We start from the raw sequence: 9020 nt of genomic DNA, 5'->3' as shown, positions 1-9020 counted from the left end.
TGTTTTTAGATAGTTTGTTTATTTTTATTGCCTTTTAGTTGTTTATTTTGCTTTTAGTTTAAGTGTCTTAGATAATGCATGAGTCTGACGAGTCACCAAATATAGTGTATCTTTAGTACAGTCTAATCTCCCCATACCTATAGCCCTACCAAATTTTTTTTGCAAAAGAAAACAATGTTATTCTGAAAGTTTTTGGGTTTTTTAGACGGGTTTGAGTAAGGATGTGGTGACTTGGGAGAACTTTGTGAAACATCAGTATTGTTTTAGCACCATAAACTTCGTAAATATAGGAATCATTCCCGAAACCCCATATACCATGAGCTTAATCATCATTTCAGTATAAGTCCTCAGTAGTTTATCCTAGCAGTTAGCTCCGGCCTATGCATCCTCTACGTAGGGGACCGATGAACATAAGTGAATGATCAAGTGAAATAAATAAATAAAAGAAAGCAAAAAGGAAAATCCGGTATAGGTGGCCCTCAAAAATTCATTTAAACCAAAGAGTTGTAAAAATTTGCTACAAAAAGAAAAAGAAAAAGAAAAAGAAAAACTTACCCGCTGTTAGTTGGTTAAGAGGTATCTTGCACTGAACTCGGTAGAGCGGATTACGATCTGATCCCCCACAACTGCAGTTGGGTCAAATAAAAGGGTTTACACATATTTATGTGCCAGGAACCCCATGTTTTGGATCATAATCACTAACAGGTCACTCTGCTATGAAGCATGTACGGATAACGGGCTTAATGTGATTGCGCCTGAATGAAAAGGACACAAAAAGAGATGAAGAGGCAGGCCTAAGTATTGTGGGATAATATGGGTTGTTTAATATAGGAATGGAGTTTATGTCCGTATATTTGCGGATTAGTGTCATCTTGATACCCTTAGTTCACTCAGTTTGTACCTATCACTGCATCCCGAATTGAACTTAGAACCTTTTTAACTTGAAGCACTCGTTTACACCAGTTTTTCTTCTATGAGCTTTCTAAAGTTTTGCTTGAGGACAAGCAAAGGTTTAAGTGTGGGAGAGTTTGATGACACTGAAATTCACCGTATTTCCGACTCCGATTTCGCATGCATTTTAGTAGTTTTATTGTCATTTTGTTGTGTTATTACTATGTTTCTCTTTGTTTTCAGGTTTTTACTTTAATCGGAGCCCCGATCGAGAAAAGGAGTGAAAACGAGCTAAAAACCCTAAAATTCAGCAATTTACACTTATGGCTCCCACTGTGGCTGGCACCATGGACCCTGCCATGACGTGTCCTAGCTCAACTTCCCTCAACTGCCACGTTCCCCAGTACTTCCACTAAGGCGCAACAGATTGGCCTTGTGGCGGGCGCCACAAGAGGAAAAGTTTTCCCTCCCAAATTCAAACTGAAGGGCGTCCTTGTCATTTCCATCATTTTTCTTGCCTATAAATAGAGACTCGAATTTATTTGTTTAATCATCCAAACTTAGAGCAGAGGCAAACTTAGATGCAAACTTAGTTTCACTTAGGCATATATTCAGTATTTTAAAGTGGTAATCGCTTCGCATTGGGGTGTTACCACAATTGTGTAATCAAGTCTGTGATCGAGTCTGTAATCGAGTTTGGAGCACTTTGGAAGGAAGTTAATCCTGCCGCCATTTTTATTTCCGCTTTGCATGTTATTCAACCCTCCGATTGGAGCAGGTTTTTATTGCTTTACCTTTATCTATTTATTTCCCGCACTGTCTTTACTTTATTTATTTCCCGCACTGTCTTTACTTTATTTATTTCCCGCACTCGCTTTACTTTATTTATTTCTGGCACTTGCTTTACTTTATTTATTTCTGGCACTCGCTTTACTTTATTTATTTCTCACACTCTCTTTACTTTCATTTATTTTCCGCACTCGCACTACTTTTATTTATTTTCCGCACTCGCACTACTTTTATTTAAATTTAAATGCACCTTTACTTTACTTTTATTTCAACTTAGTCAAGATACTATATTTCTTAAAAATAGGTTTACTACTCTAACGCAATGCGCGCCTTTTTATAAGTAACAATAAGAGGGTTTGATTAGGGAGTACAAATCGGTTCTGAATACGCAAAAGCGATAGTTCCTGTTAAATTGATTCTTTTCAAAGTAGGAAACACTGCCCATAAGTAGTTCTATTAGCAAGTACTTGGTTTATTAATTGATTATGTGAATTGCATTCGAGCCTGTCTTTATTAATTGAACTTTATTCAACACTTTACTTTTTATTGCACACTCTAAAAACACCTAATTTGATTGCCTTTGATAAACACCATAACAATAGATAAAGATAGATTGACACTTGGTCTCTGTGGATTCGACAATCTTTTATATTACTCTGACGCGTTCGTATACTGTCGAAAAGCACGCATCAATGATCACTTCATTAATTGACGTGGCAATGATCCTAGGGCTCAGAGGCGCAGTCACATGGTATATGTGAGTCAAGTGCATCACACATTGCATTAAAATAAGTTAAATCATTGGAAGGCCAAGATTAAAACGTTTCAGCATGATCTAATGGTTCCAAGGCTTCCACGTGGGGATGGTGGTGGAAACCACCATCTTCTCCGACGATCTAACCAGATCCGGCCACCACGTGCAGGAAATTAAACTTTAATGAAAATGAAAACTGAGGATATAAAAATGAAGTTGAGGTGATGTACATCACCCCTGTAACCATGGATCATTCTCACAGTTCCTATTTAGAGAGAAACATGAGCTTGAAGATCATGATACATGAACTGAAATGGCAGGATTTACAAAATTAAGACCACCACTGGCCTGCCTCAAGCATGAGGATTTCAGAAAACAACATAAACCAAAGAGATTCACATTACATTGCAAGATTTGAATCAAAAAAGTTTGAGGTTCTACCTCTGAAAAATGAAGCTTCAAACAGCATGAATTGTCCAAGCTCTTGATATACTTTTGCTCTGGAAGTGTGATGATGATGCAAGGTTAAGGAATTGAGCTTTGAAAATCAACTAATGATGTTGAAATTCAAGCTTGAAATTGAAAGAGAAAACTGGAAATTCCTTTAGTGAGGGTTTGGTTTTCAATTCAGCAGCAATTCAGATCTCCACTTGGTTACCATTTGAATGAGAATGAGATTCTATTTATAGCTGAAATGTGATGCAAGGCAATGCTTGGCTCGTGTGCATGAATTTTGAATTCTCCTTGCAAGGGCCTGTATAGGCGCATGTAAGGCCCAAGAATGAATGCAAATCCATGCTGAACTCAAATGGAAGTGAAATGGGCGTGCAATTGGTTTGGCATTTGCTTGCACATGAAGTTACAAAGTGAAATGCAAAAATGAACATAAACATAAAGCTCTTAGAAACTCACTCATGGAAAGTCCAAAAAGTTAATGTGAGTAATGGTTGGAAATCCCTTGAAATGAGGAACAAAAGTCATGTTTGGAAAAAATTCATTTGGCAATTGGAAATTTATGAAAACTGGCTGTGAAGGTTTGGGTACAAAACATGTCTAGGTTCTCCTTTGAAAAATTTACCAAAAACAAGCATCTTCAATCCATCCTGTTTTAATGATGCAAGCCTCAATTGGAAAAACCTCTAACACTAAAGTTGTAGATATTTTCAAGATGATAAATTTATACTCAAATGTTGCATCATTTGGATTTTTCATGAGAAAGTTATGGGCACTTGAAGTTGGGCATTTTTCAAATTCAATAACTTAGGTCCAAAGTGACCTATAATGTTTTGTATTATCAAATGTATTTATTTTAGGATTATGAAATTTTGTCCAACATAAAATTTGAATTAGACATCTTAAAATTTCCAATCAATTTGGTCTCACCTCAAAATCATAAAAATTAAGGAAGTTAGGTCCTTGGGAAGTTGTCCCAAAATTAGGGTTTCAGTTAAAATGACCTATAATGTTTTGAAATGAATGATGACCTTCCAATTTCAAATGGATTTTTGATGAACATGAAAGTTGTTAATATGGTTCTTAAGAACATTTTCATCTTAGGGTCATCTTCATTTGACAAACAAATCACAAGTTGTATCTCAGTGAACCTCAGTTTAGTCAGATGACTTGACTGGTCAACTTTTCAAGGCCAAACTTCAAATCTTGATGAATGAATGATTGAGGAGTCTCACATAATCTCATATATGCATAAAATAATGAATGAAAGAACTTCCCTTGATTGAATTTGATCATAGGTTGAGGTTGTTTCATGAGCAAGGCACAATCAATGCACAGTTGAATTTGGGTTTCCTTGGGAAACAATCCTCAAGCCCTTTGGGTTATCATGATCAAATTGGCCAATTGAGATACTTGGGAGACATATATGATGATTAGGAACTTTGTGTACCATTTTCATGCTTTTCCTCATCTTCATCTAGCCATTTCTTTGAGCTTAGGAGCCTCCTAGGAGCATGGGAGCACATGATCACTTGAGCTTCAAAACAAAAGAGTTAGTGATATATTTTTGTGCTCTTGGTTAGTAATCAAAATAAGAAAACCAATAATATACAATACAAGCATTCTTGGTGGTCTCAAACCAACTCACACAAGTCCCAACCCTAAGGTTAAGGAGCCAAACATGCTATGATCCTTGAGGCAATGCATTGAGCAAATGATATGATGCCATGAGGGATCTTAGGGTCAAAATTAGGGTCTTACACCTATTTTTAATAATGTCGCTTGTGTTGTTCTGTTTGTTGACATCCAAATAGAGTTCAAATATGGTATTAAGCCAGAGCTATAACATATAGGATATCCAGAAAGTAGCAAATTATCTTTGGGTTTTAAGGTTTTTAGAGCCTCGGTAGCTACTCCTAAAGATTCATAAAATGATCCTAGAATTAACTGGCTAAGGCAGATGTCATGGCCTTCATGTAGTTGATTGGCTAAATTTAGTATCACTTTGCCACCTTCAGGGTTTTGCCGCAAAATATGCACCTCGACAACCATTGAGCGAGGAAGGCAATGTGCTATTTGTTAGAAACTTTAGGGTTGCTAGTAACATGGTAATCCTTGATGTTTTTACCAAAATTAACACGGTTCAGGTCAAAGTTGATAGTATATTCCTTCCTCTCATTAGGATCAAAATTATTTCCATTTGGGCGAAGGTCGGTGATGATTGCAATATTAAAAAGCGTAGGTGTCACCATTCTACAAGGAAGCTAGAAGGTATTGGTAGTACTCTCCCCAAAGTACAAAGAGGCGACCAACATGTTTTGGAAATAAGATGGGCCAGCTCTCGACAACTGGATCAAGTCGAAGATACCTTTTGACTTAAAGGTTTCACTCATTTTCGCCTCAATTTTGTTTAGCCAGAGGATGTAATCCTCATGATTTTTAGTGGGAGGCGTTTAACGAAAAACACGCAAGGTGGAAGTCATATATTCTAGGTTTAAGGGTTCCTTAACATTAACCATAGGTTTAGTCCTGTGATAAGAAGGGAAAAAATCTATAATCTTAGTAAGAGCTATAGAAGTATCAGGCGTTGGACCCATGAACGCATGCGTTTTTCCAGAAATGAAGTAAGGAATGTTTACCTGGGATTTGTAGATTCATAGTTTCTCTTCATACTGAGGAAACTCTGGTACATACTCTTGATTCCTAGTGGCAGTGGAAGATGGTAGCATGTGATCTAATAGAAGATTTTCTAGAGTGGCTTTGGTGTTATTCATTTTTGAATCCATTGTTGTGAGTATGGGTTTGATCGTTTAAATGTTAAGAAAGTTGGAAGATAATGTTCTCTGATAGGAATGGATGTGAAAAGAGTTGAAGAGGGAAGGAAGAGGTATTTATACTTAAAGAATAAAAAACTCTTCAATTTTTTTCTTGACAAATGGCACTAACTTTATTGACACGTGGCACCATCTTAGAGGCGAAATAAAAACGATTTTGTACACGTAGCCATGCCACCCTACGAAGTTGGAACCATGATGAGAAGTTATGGGTTAGTGGCAAAATGAATGTTTTCGAGCTAACGGTTTATGAAAAGGTTATGGTGGCCATGACATTAGTCCACTAACTAAAATAATGTTTGAGAAAGTCAAAAACTCCCATATTTCTTGTTCATCGAAAGAGGCCTTTTTGGGGCAATTTGTTAGTTGGGATTTTTCAATAAGGGAAAAAATCTTAGTGCAATTAGAAAGCTTGGAGCAAGTTAAGGTCATTTAGAAGTTGGTCAAAATGTTAGGATACAAAGCTCGAAGCTTCAAGAAAAGAGGTGCAAATGAGACTTAGGTTTTTTTCAGGAAAAAGGAAGGTGTTTCTAAACATTTCGACAACTTGACTATTTGGGTTTTCGACTGTGTCTAATAGCAGTTATTTGAGCATAGAGAAGCATTCTATTCAAATAAATAGATATTTCTTAGTCTTATCCAAGAAACACATGGATAACATTCAGAAGCAAGACTCATGCAAGGATATACGTGTCGAAGTTCATTCAGAAGCAACACTTGTATAAATATGGATTATAGTGTCAAAATTAAGGGTGTTCACTTGATTTCACTACAAAATGTCACAAATACTCAAAGTACCAACATTAGAGAGAAACAAGTTCACTGATAAATGCATGAATCTCGAAGCAACATTTCATTCAAATTCGAAATATTTCAGTTTAGTTTATGCTCTTTGTCAATTTACCTTTAATTTCCTTTTAACTGCATTTTTACCGCACTTTTCACTTTACAAACGTTTTCCTTTTTTTCTACATTATTAAAATAACCTTTCATAAGACTTATTTCATAAGATTTACACAAACTACAAACAAAAGGTTTTAGCACTATATCCTAGGATTCCCTAGTTGTTCCTGCAAATAACCTTTAATAAGAGACTAGCAGTTGTTTACGAAATTTTCCAGTAAACACCATGTAGGTTCCCGTAACATTGATAGTAATATTAAACCACTTATTTAATATTATAAACAAACGACATCTAGAAACACATCACTGTTATCCAAATAATGAGAATGTCATGTGATCTGACATAAATTTTATGTGATAATGATCACATATATAATTATTCTTTTTGTATTTATTTCTATATCGAACACAAGGCACAGTTTGTGTCACTCCTTGTGTAGTCCAATATTATATTCCTTGATACCCAAGTATACTTAGTAACGACACACAAACTCAATATCTCATATTAAATTATTTTAACATGGTCATACATTTTACAATTATGCTCGATCAAAGGGTACATAGATATTACTCCCATATCTGTAGGAGAGAAAATCTCATCTAGGTCGCTCATGTCCCTCCACATGAATTTTTGAGTACCCATTTAAATGAATGTTTAATCATTTTGTTATAGACAATGTTTGACAATGCTAAAGTGATCGACTCCTCATATAAGAATTATTGTAGTTTTAGGTCTGAACAACCATACTTCTTACTTAATCATTTCACCCATACAAGTTTCATTCTTGAGGGAATGTGAACTACTATGTTGCTCACTTAGTCACTTCGCCCCTACAGGCCTTCTGCTTGGGAGATTGTGGACAGATATATCTGTAATTGCCCAAGCCCTTGTGACATAAACTGACATTGGATCTTTAGAGCTATAACACCCAAAGCCATTGAAGAGTACTCAAAATAATACAAGAAAGTTTGCATCTAAATAATCATTAGGGAAGAGGACAAGTTCATATGACCACGAGGACAAATCAACCATAGACCATGAAGTTAACTTAACTTTCTTTACTCAACAACGACTCATGTGATAGTCCAGATAAAAGTTACACACGCTTAAACAAGGAGACAAAAAACCTAATAAAATAATGACATAACTAACCTAATGGCCGAGATCATTAAGATATAAGTGAAGGGACTTGTGTATTAATGCACCACTAAACAACGAAGAAAATATCACCACTTATTCACAAAATACCTAAATTAAGGCTTTACTATTTCATTGATAGTAAGGTCACATATGGTGTAATTTTTGCAAGTATAAGGTTGAAGAGTGACATATAACATTATCACTATGAGAATAACTTATGACATGTGAGATATGATCATTAGTCTACTCACATAATATTCTATATGCATTATTGTTCTCCTATTTGACAATAAGGCTTGACTACATATACTTTTAGAATGAAATTCTTATATGTAATTAAATATCACATTTAAATCACACTTAATATTCTACTAAATATATTAACTATTTAAGGAACTTTATTACTTTGAAATCAAACATAAAACATAAAATCCTTTTAATATAAATAATTAACTTGATATAAGTTTTAAGTTCAATCCTAAAACCATTGACCTCCAGGGATTACATCAACATGCATGACTTCAGTGGTTTTCATAGTACTTGTGGTACGGGCACTAATGATTTAGCCACTACTTCTTTGATTTGATCAGAAGTTTTCTACTGATATCCTCCATTCCATCTTGTATGAGTCCTTTAATTTGAGTAGTGGTGAAAAAACCTTCATTTTCTCTGTTGAATTGGATATGAACTTTTCTCAGAAATTTGATTTTTCCATGGATTGAGGTTCCTCTTACGGTGATGTTAGTCTCTATCCATGGTGGAAATGGCCTCTACCCACCGTGGAATTGGCCTCCTTCATATTTGCTTATAATTTTTTTCTTATTTCCATGGGAAAATATTTTGAAGTTAGTAGGGGAAATGTTAAGCTAAATATATATGGGTGAGATTCATTGGTATCCCTCTGATAGTCTTATCGTACTTGAGAAGTTAATGAGTTTGATAGATCTTATAAACTACCTTTATATTAGTTGTTGGTTATTATGGTTTTCGAAAGTTTTAAGCTCACATGATATTTAAGAAGCTTGAGGAATGAGCCATGGTTATTCATGGTGCTAATGATCATTTATGCGGGCGATATCCCTATTGTTGGTTTCACATGTATAATGCTACCTTTCAGGATTATGGCCTCTGGCCTCCTTTCACTATTTTTTAGCGTCATTTATTGTCAAGTTTACTATTGGGTCTCTCATAGATTTATCATCCATCATAAATAATATTCAAGCTTTCCAATGTCTATGTGTCATACCCTAATTTT

The sequence above is a fragment of the Lathyrus oleraceus genome, chromosome 6 (assembly GCF_024323335.1).
Source record: "Lathyrus oleraceus cultivar Zhongwan6 chromosome 6, CAAS_Psat_ZW6_1.0, whole genome shotgun sequence".
Taxonomy (NCBI): domain Eukaryota; kingdom Viridiplantae; phylum Streptophyta; class Magnoliopsida; order Fabales; family Fabaceae; genus Lathyrus; species Lathyrus oleraceus.
Note: the sequence above shows the minus strand (reverse complement) of the source record.